Raw genomic sequence first — 10277 nt, forward strand, 5'->3', positions numbered from 1 at the left:
CTTATCTTATGCTAGAAATAAAATTTATTTATATTTTGAAGCTATTCGTATTGTTCTATACTGGCTACAGTATATAACACAAATTTATTGCTGACGGATGAAAACTTTCAATTGCTATATGAACATTATGTAAGTTTTGCAACAGGTAGTTTATCTTCTCTTTTGCGAACTTCACTTTGGTCCACTGATCCGTAGTCGTTATGTGCAATTTAAAATTCATCTACACTTTACAAATATTTTCTGTAACTTTGCCCGATTACGTCGCACAAACTTACTTCAATCTTTCAGGAACAATTTTTCGTGCGAGGTATAGAGTATACTTTTCTTTTATTATACTCACCCTATAGTGCAGCGGGAAAGTGCTACGACCGAAACTTATAAAGTGTCTCGTACGTTTCATTTTGTACAGATAAGAAGTTATAGATGAACAAAAACAAAATTAAAAAATCAAACATCTTCGCTTATCGAACTTCTTGTAAATCATGCATGTATCATTGGACATGAAAATATGAAATTTTTCAAACAGTTCAATTTTTATTGTAGACTTTTAAAAATTCATAAAAAACAGTATGAAACATTTAAATGTATATACACATATATATACATTATTTACACATTACAGGGAATGCTAACGTTTCCTTTAAAAAATTTATTTTTGCTCCACGATGTTACGTATACGTAATAAAGTAAAATGACGTTGATATATGTAATTCTTATTCGTGCATGACTCCATCAGACTATATTCAACGATACGATTATTCAAGCTAGGGAATCCAATCGATTTTCCTTCTGTCGTAGCGTACGAGATGGCAAGTCCCAATATTAAACAGTAAATTCGAAGGCAGTGATGCCTACAGACAAGATAGTACGGTACAATGGCGTAACTCGAAGGGAGCGCGGAGGGGATGACAGTGTATTTTTAAATCAGAGGGCGTCGAGCACGGAATAATAATAAGATTGAACCAAGAACGAGATAACGTGGTGCCTCGATGTGATTCTGGTTTGATATCTTCGCCTTGTTACCGCTCCTTAACCTTATCATCGCCGTGGGATCGGCCCTTGTTCTTTTCCGGGAGCGAAAGTCCTAACCTAACCCTTCGTGATCCTCTTGTCACTCGCGAATATTCATCGTTCCTTAAAATCTCATTGTGCTCCGAAAGATTTTGTACTACCGCGCTGAGTTTCTCTTTTTCCTATTTCGTATCTCAAATATTCTCCACTGTCAAAATGCCGTGACGTGCTTTCGTGTTTCTTTGCTCTGGGGTTACGACGACAGCCGCTAGATGTCAGTCAACACGGTCTCTTGAGAAAGCGTCTAAAGTATTTATTTGCCACTCGACGTCTTGACAGCTTCTGTTTTGAAAAAGTACGAGTACGTGGGTATATTTCGAAATCTTATTCTTACATTCTAGAGTATCAGTATGTCTCTGTTGAACACACCTCGGTGAACAGAGACAGGACGATACTCTAGTCCACGAGAATAGATTGTGGAACACGTCTCGTATGTGGAGTGTTAAATTATTTCTACATGAAGTTACTGTTATGTTTGTCATTAGTATGTGAAAGTTTCAAAAGTATTTTCAATGGTTTACGGGAGAATGAAAATTGAATGTCTAGCAATAGGTTAGAAACGTCAAAATTTTCGTCGTAGTGAACTTTTATCTATTTACTTTTTTTGTTATTTATTTTATAGTATTTACCTGCAGTGCTTCTTGCTTCGCAACATTTTTTTGTGGCTTTAATTTATGACAGTTGGCTGGTTTACGCAGTGGAATGCAATTACTCGAGAGGCAACTACGGTCGGGCGCATTGTCGCGTCGTTAATGTCGTTTACATCTACACAGAGAGACAGTCAACGGAAATTCTGTTGAGTGTATTTTCCGGAAGATCTACGTGTACACTGGAAATGCATCGCGCACTATTTTCAATGAGGAAACGATCGAGCAAGACACAAACGAGGCTTTAACTCTCTCCACGTCGCACGTCTCTACGTAGCGAGGAAGGGACATTGCGATACCTTGTGGCTGTCGTGAGAACTTCATTAAATTCGAGTTGGTGGGATTTAACGTTAGCGTAACCGTGGACGTAGATACGTGTCGCTGGTTGGATACTCCGAACGCACCTTGAAGTTTTCAATAACGTCGTGGTATCTAATGGATGGCACTTGGAAAGAGGACTTTATTAAAGCGCGTCGCTGCCTTCTAAAGAATTCAACGTAATACGAAGGCCTAGCACAAACCTTCAGGGCTCTTTCTCAATGCGGTTTCAGAATACCTAATGGCGGATTTTTCAGAGAAAAACATTGCACGTTATTAAACTCCTTAAGTACTTTTACTACTCTGGTAAGATTCTGTTCATTCTTTTTTTTTTTTTCACTAAAATTGAGCTACTTTCTTGATGTTGGATATAAATCTGTAATTTAAAAGTAGCCAGACTTACTACGCCCCTGTAAATGACCGTTGAGAATAACTGTGAAATATTTCTGAGTAAAACTTTGCTACAATCAGATAACGAATGTGGTGTAATATTTTCATTTGAATTTTCGTTTGGTAGGTTAAGTATTTGAAAAATTTGAACTTTTTTTTTTAGGTTATCTCCTTCTGTCAAGCGGTCAAGCGGTGAGTGGATAATTTGTAGCATATTGGACGACCGGGCTTACGTTACGAACTACGAAGTTTGTCGACAGTGACTGTATAACTTCAGTTTACGAGAAACCGAAGTTTAACTAACACGGTAAAACTAGACTATAATTAGAAAACTTCATTATTGACGTGGTTCATCTCTAGCTAGGTTACTCTATTTAACTTCTACCACTTTGCGTCGGCCGATACTTCAAAAACCCATTGCTGATGTAGCGGCACTACAGGTACGCGATTATATTTATGCTGTTTATGTTTTAATAGCGAATTTCAGCTACCAGGCAAAAATCAATAATCGGTCGTATTCAATTACCTGACAACTACGAACAACAGCCACTGTATTACTATCCAGTGCATTATCCGATTATTCCAACAATTCAGTGTATATCAGCGTCACAACGTTTACAAAGTGTTAGCTTATCAATCAGCTGTTTAAAATCGACAATATTTTTTTACAATTTAATAACATTCTACATCAGATTTAAAGGGACGTCAAGAAATAGATTTCTAGTGTCAGTAGAAGTCTCTGTTTATACGTTAACAAGTGCTAAGTCAGTGAAAAAAAAGTTCACGTGATGTCCGCCAGTGCCGCCATCTACCAGTGCCATTCTTATACACAGAATAACTTGACAAGAAAACTTCTTTTCCTATCTTGTGAATTTTACCTTTCGACAAGCCACTCGCCTCTGCTCTTCTCTACTTTTGCACCAAGGTAGCTATTCTATATTCATAAACAATTTGCCTCTTGTATTATTACGTGGTTAATTAAATACGAAGAAAAATAAAAGACCTACTTTCCTACAGACTGCTTTTATGAAAAAGAGTTACTCTCTCAGGTGGGCCACGGGCTTCTTTTCTCGAGCCTCTTTGCGAAGCGAACCTTCTTCTCTTCAACGAGCTATTTTATGGAGTAGAACTTTCCGAAACTACTCTCAGGTGAACGCGCTTCCCCCGACTCACCCTTCACCACCCATCCGCCGTCTTTTCCTGTCCCTGGAGAAGCCGAAAAAGAATGAGAAGCTGGATGGCAAGAAAGAATGGATTTCCGAGTTAATATCCAGAAGAGCAATATTGGCTCTCAAGAAATCGTATACTGAATCAGTATTTACAAAAAAAAAGAAACACTATAATACGTTCGTCAAACCATAAAAACATTTACACATCCGTCAGATACCATGTTCAACGCATATAAAATTTCGATAGAAAAGACTTCACATTAAATATCCAACACAATTCGAAGATCGCGTCCGCCATTAATCAGCTGCAAAGACACTCGCTTGATTCGCGTAGTCGTCACTTGTGCGCATGCGCAAGCCACAACTCATTCTCCACGTTTGAGCGACGCGTCGACACTTCCTACAGTAACCTCCAATCAACCGATTCATGCGGTATAAATGAACTGCGAGTCGCACGATTCAAAGCAAATTCACTGCAACTGACAATTACCTTGGTATTTCGAAATTCGTAACATGGCCGAATTGCTCAACGTCAATAGCAACGCGTCCCTTCTACGTATCCCCAGCTCTGTATATCGAGGTATGCTAATGCTCAAAGGTCGTTGGCGTGTTTGATGGCGTCGGAGTGTCATTATTTTTTTTTCTTTTTTCTCAGGATATCGATGGGATTTTCCGGGTGTCCTCTCGCTACGATACGGCTATACCAGGGAACAGGAATGAGATCGAACTTGAGAGAGAAACGATGGCGGCGTGGCTGACAACGCTGAGCGTGCAAATGGCAAGACAGCGACGGGCATTAATCTTCGCACTAGTCCAGCTGATGAAGTAGCAATTTCCTCCTGATAGTAAGAGGAAATAGGGCCGGCAGACCAGTTGATCAAACCGTGCACACTGACTCGAACCAAACTCTAGCTCCCTCCCAGCCCTATCCCTGACGTCATTCCATCGTTCACTCACCCAGATCCTATACTGCCTGTTTCTGCTACTAACGCTACCTCTTCTGGCTGATCGATGATGCACTGTATCTACTGACTCTTGCTCCATGCATCGTAAGCACTGTAGACGTGTGTGTATATATATTATATACGTCTATACATACCCGCTGCCCTACGAATGTGCATTTTTATATATTTTTTGAATTTCCCGTCGTGTCAACGCGTTCAGGATCGTAGATAAAAATTGCATGGATATAGTTTAACCGTTAATATTTCTACGTCTATTGTCTCTTAGTAGAAGAATGTTAAACGTATGAAAGGACTGGCGAGAGGTACGGTGGCTGCGTGGTTAAGTCTCGTGAAAATGAGCTTTTTATTATATCTCTTTATACGTGCGGTACTGGACTGTAAAAAATTTGTATAAATATGAGATGCATATATTTTGTATAATATTCGCGAGACTTGGCACGGCATGCTCTGCGAGTATACTTGTATATCAATGAATCTACGGTAAAATTATATTCCGTTATATTAGCGTTGTGGGAAGTCTAAAATTAATTGTAAGGAAGGAAACGTTATAAATTACGTATACATATATTTTTTTTAACGAAACTCCATTTATCTTTGGCTAATAGAACAAAAAATATGTCACTGTATTCCAATTCGATATCGGATATAATTCTGATACGTATCCTCGTTGATTTACATATTCCGTGTATCGTTTAAAGCAACGTATATCTACGGGTATCAGTTGTTTCCGGCGTACTGACGTTTCTTCGATATTTACATAAAAACAAATTAAAGAGAGATAACGGCACGTCGCAAGAACGCGAGTAGGTTGACTTTTTCAATTACGTGATCTTGAAAAATGTACTAAAGATTTCGTGCGGCCATCTTGTCCGGGCAATTGAGGTCAGAAGGTCGCCGAGGAGAAATTACGATCCCAATCGAAATAACGAAGAAAGAGTCGGGATAATTAATTGCGTAATCTCGAAGAAGTATATATAGATATATATTACGGTAAAAATACACATATACTCAAAAAAACCTATTTATTAAGTATTTCACGTAATTAATTTAGATCGTAGGTAGAAAAGGTGTTCTTTGTAAATAAAAAAAATTTTTTTACCCGACAATGAAAAGTTAGAATATTCCGTTACGTCATGTTCGACATTCCTCATTAGTTTGGAAACAATTAAAAATAAATGAGTACGCGGACACGCCTTTAATTAAAACAGTGAATACATTAAACGACTAATTATCCCCAACTGATTGCCAGTGAACGAGAGAGATTTTTCATTCACACTTAATTTTGCGTGAAGTTAATTAAAATAAGTAGGCAACGATAATTGTTAGGCCGTTCGAACTGTTCGAGTGTCGAATGACAGTTCGGATATGTTAAGTCAAGTCGGATTGTTTCCTTGGATATTCCAAGTGTGCATGTCCCAGATGCGTGGAATCATGACCACACCAGAATCTCCACTACTGACGTATACACTTAGTATATGGTACAGTACATACCGCGATAGCATATACTATACTCCAGCGGCTATTGTATATAGGTAGAACGTCGCGGGATACGTATGTACGTACATTGTGATTACATAGACGGGTTAACCAGTGACATCTGCTTCTGATCTTGTTTATATGCGGTGATCAGTCTCGCATGATGACAATTACCGGCTGTTAGATTTCCGCTCATTGTCAATTCGTACGTACATAGCTGTCAAGTTACTTCAATTGGATCATACGTGAATCGTTATTAAACTTCTTTTTTCTCTCGCAGAACATTGAATATGGCGTAGAAAGAAAGAAAAAGGAAGAATCGACCATAGAGTGTTCAACACGTAGTAGGGCGTTACGAAGAATTTAGTTACCAGTCTCGCCGCGGTGGCGCTGCGGTCGACGTTCAAAGTTCGTTCGAGAATAACACGTAATGCATTTATTGGTGAATTCTGACGGAGATTTTTGTCTCTTATCAGATTCTCGTTGGGAATCGAAGAACGGAGAGGAACTCGATAGGATACGGAGTCCTCGAAGCTTTTTCTTCGTCGGTATTAAGAAACGGGTGTCGACGTCGGGACGCAAAAGTCACGAAAGAAGATGGCGATCCGAGGTTCGGAAGAGGTGGAGCGTGGAAAGTTTCTACGCAGCGTGCCTGGACGTTTTTGCAAATTGCTAAAGCGCTTAAGCTGTTTCACGTGGGCGCCAGTGACGTCATGGTCCAATTGGATTTCAGCATCCCCCACCGTTGCGTAACACCGACAATAATCGACGTCAGACTTTCAAATGGGTTTCAGTGCGGAGAGAGGGAGTAAGGAATGATAAAAATGCTTGGGTAGATATAAAAACATTGAGCTTTTTTCACGAACTTTATAATACGGCCTTGTTTTCACGTCAAGGGTCTACATTGATTCTCACTGATGATCGTCGATGCTTATCGACCTTCACGGGCCATGTATCTTCATCATCGGCGTTCCTAAAGACGAAAAAAGTTACTTAAAAATCACTTCGTCCAATTCACAAATACCCTAACCTACCCGAACAACGCGGTGAGTCACTATGAGAAGTCGCTTTATTTGAAAATCAACTCTCCACACGCAAAGAAGCTTTCAAGCACTCGACCCGAGCAAAATGGCGGCTATTCACTCACTCGACGTGATTTTGAGTTCTGCAATTCATGCCGCCTCCGGCACTGATGCATTCCATCCGACCATAAGTCCGCATTACGTATTAACGAATGTGAGTGCATTATTCACTTTGACTTCTTTTTATCATTCGTTGTAGATTCGATTTTACTAAAAATGTTGAAAATCAAACCTTATCTTCAGAATCAATATTTTCTTAATCGCAAAGTGGATCCAGCAATGTTTACGAAATAAATCCGATTAACTCGTCGATAGATGTCGCCACGTTTCCAATGTTAATTTCTACGTTTACGTATTCCGCTCGCATTTCGTACTATCACGCCGGATATCCGCTTTACAACGCTTAATTAGTAACAGATAGGGAGGGGGCGTAAAAGGGTGGGAGAGGGCACCCCCCCTTTGCCGTGGTGGTGGGGTGAGCCGGTAACGAGAGCGCCGATGCATAAATTAGCAATATCATTATGTTAACACGAATAGAATTGTGTGCTCGAGGTCGAGAAGTACTCGCTGAAACTAAACTGACTCTAGCCAACCGACTGTATGCATTACCAGGAAGCTAACAAGTTCGCAAACAACGGCGTAAACATCGTCGAAGTGGAGTAACCCCGCTTACGGTACCACCAATTCAATTTCGAGCCGTGGAGCCGCTGCTGCTGCGCGCCGAATCTCTTTTGCGCGACTCTGAAAGACTTTTACCAGTTAGCTCAGCAATGTCATACAGAAATGGTGCACGGTAAACTTACAACTAGTAAGGAAACAACTGGAGTCAAGATTTAGGAATCGCAAGATACAACAAAAAATGGCTAATTATTTTTATTATAAATTGCAAAAAAATTTTCTTAATTATTAACAAAAAATTTTGACGTCACGAATTTTACTGCAGGTAATTGGGATATGACAATAATCTGCTTGAATGAGTCAAAATTATACAGGGTGTACAGAATTGAATTGGAGACACCGTAAAGCCTTAGAAAAGTTTAAAAAATTGATAAGGACTCGTATGGAATTGAGGTTTAATGATAGATAAAACGGTTAGATTACACATGTCAAACGTAACTATCCGGATGGGATCTGCCGCAATTAAATTAGTCACATTCAAGAGGAAAGCCTGGAAATGTAATCTAAAGCGCGAAGGGTAATTTACTTCTTAGGGGATGAGGGAGAGAAGAGCCGGTTGGAAGGAGTGAGAGAGAGTAAGAGAGATTAGGCTGGAGGGAATGGTGAACGAGAGAGAGAGAGAAAGAGAGAGAGAGAGAGAGAGAGAGAGAGAGAGAGAGAGAAGGAAAAAGAGCAAGAGAGATCTCGATGGTCGTTCTGGATGGAAGAGTGGAGGCCACTGATGTTGCTAGCAGCGGCAATGGGAGATTAGTCAAGCCGACCCTCTGTCCATCCAGCTCTCAGGCTCAGCTACTCTGTCGGTACAGCCAAGTTCTATTTATCTAGATTAAGCTCATCAGCGGATGAATTGTAGGCGAGAGCTTTTTGTCCACGGTCAACGTTAATACAACTTACAAATGGCGCGCCAGGCTCGAGCTTTTTGACCAGCTCGAAAGAGTAGAGGCAGCCATAACCGTATTTACGGCATCACCGGCAACATTCCGTATACCCAACCTAACCCCATTCGCAACTTAACGACCAGCCTCTATAACCTAACCTAACGCACGACAATCGGAAGTTCCGAGCGTAATTGCAAAAAATCAAAGAACCTATCGGCCAGTGTAATCTAAGTTAACTGACCTGTCGGGGGTTGCGAAATAATCGTCTGTTTCGCTTGACCGCCATTTTCTTTTGCTCCCGTTAACCTGTTCGTTTCAAAGTTAATGATTTACGGGAACTACGGGAATTTAACTTGCTCCTCGGCACGCGAAAATAATACAGTTTTGCACTGGACCACTCGCAGTCTACTCCGAGTTTACTTTGGGCTAACGGTCTTTCGATTGCCGACAAATGAGTTTCAGAGCGTCCCGTTGTGCCGCCGGTGGCGCTGTCTTCGCGTGACAAAAAGTTTTCACGACCGGCCGATGGGACTCGGCGCTTTGATTCTACGCCGCGGCACGTCGCTGTCGAGCGTTTTTCAAATAGTCAAAAATACCTAAAACTTTTTAGCTCGTTTCACGTGGTATATAAAATCTTTCTGCTTTCTCTCTTCGCGTCGATGTATAGACACATGAATAGTTTCTTCGAACGGCGAAGAATGTGAAGCGTGGAAAAATCCTCACGGAGTTCAATGGATAACAAATGTCCTCGTGACGCGGACGGAATTATCCAAAGCACATCTGCCACTTGAAGTTTAATACTAAAAGTTTATTCGCTCCAGAAGACCCCGGGCCCGCGAGGACATAAAACAAACATGGACGCCGGAATACGTCATATCAGGCCGGCAGCTAACTTTCCGACGCCTCCGGACGCTATCGTGAATTCAAATTTGGCGATGTCTCCGTGACCGCCTGAGCTTATATACGTATATACATGTATATGTATACATAACGAAGTTAGAAGTGTAATAATAGAAAATGTCCTCCTCGTCGTCTCGCTTGCATTGATATGCACGATGGCGAAGCGACTGTATCTCACGACAGTCGAGTTGTAAGAACGTAAAAAAAAAGTTTATCTTCTGCCACTACGAAAAATCCATCTGATTTATAGACCATGATATCACGTGATTTACAGAAGTCGCAAAATTTTTTCTTTTTCTCTCTATCTCATCTTTTGATCTCCAAGAATATTATTCGTCGAAATAGACCTGTCGACTGTATACAAGAATTTTTGAAAAGTTGTAATTAAAATTTTATGGAAATTGTAAAAAATAATATTTATCAATATTCCACGTAGCAATTTGTATCTCGATCATCCACCTGTCATATTTTAAAGATTTATAAAACTTTTATTATAATTTACATACGTATCTTTATTTTTTTATACAGAGCCACGTGCTTTTGCGCGGTGGCTGCTCCGCAGCGCCCTCACGTATATACGGTGATTCGTTGCATTAGATTCTCTAAGAAATTAATAAGCTATCTTTTGAAGAGTGATGAGGGGAGGGGAAGGGGGTAAAATCAGAAAGGAGGATGGAAGATAAAAGAGGAAATGGGGAGACGA

General features: G+C 40.3%; 2 long non-coding RNA genes across 4 annotated transcripts; both read left to right on the plus strand.

Moving 5' to 3' along the window:
* The first annotated feature begins 2221 nt into the window (after positions 1 to 2221).
* On the plus strand, positions 2222 to 5700 carry LOC112493633. Of its 3 annotated transcripts, none has more exons than XR_003058129.1 (6): positions 2222 to 2342; positions 2590 to 2733; positions 2787 to 2866; positions 3119 to 3351; positions 3476 to 4175; positions 4251 to 5700. It is a non-coding gene; the product is annotated as an uncharacterized LOC112493633 (long non-coding RNA). The 3 variants fall into 3 exon arrangements; XR_003058128.1 differs by having other exon boundaries at positions 2791 to 2866; positions 3444 to 4175; XR_003058127.1 differs by having other exon boundaries at positions 2791 to 2866.
* An 872-nt stretch (positions 5701 to 6572) lies between these two features.
* LOC112493634 lies at positions 6573 to 7039 on the plus strand. The gene is made up of 2 exons (XR_003058132.1): positions 6573 to 6844; positions 6933 to 7039. It is a non-coding gene; the product is annotated as an uncharacterized LOC112493634 (long non-coding RNA).
* Positions 7040 to 10277: the final 3238 nt, after the last annotated feature.

The sequence above is a fragment of the Cephus cinctus genome, unplaced genomic scaffold, assembly GCF_000341935.2.
Source record: "Cephus cinctus unplaced genomic scaffold, Ccin1 Ccin1_scaffold0123, whole genome shotgun sequence".
NCBI classification, from domain to species: Eukaryota; Metazoa; Arthropoda; class Insecta; order Hymenoptera; family Cephidae; genus Cephus; species Cephus cinctus.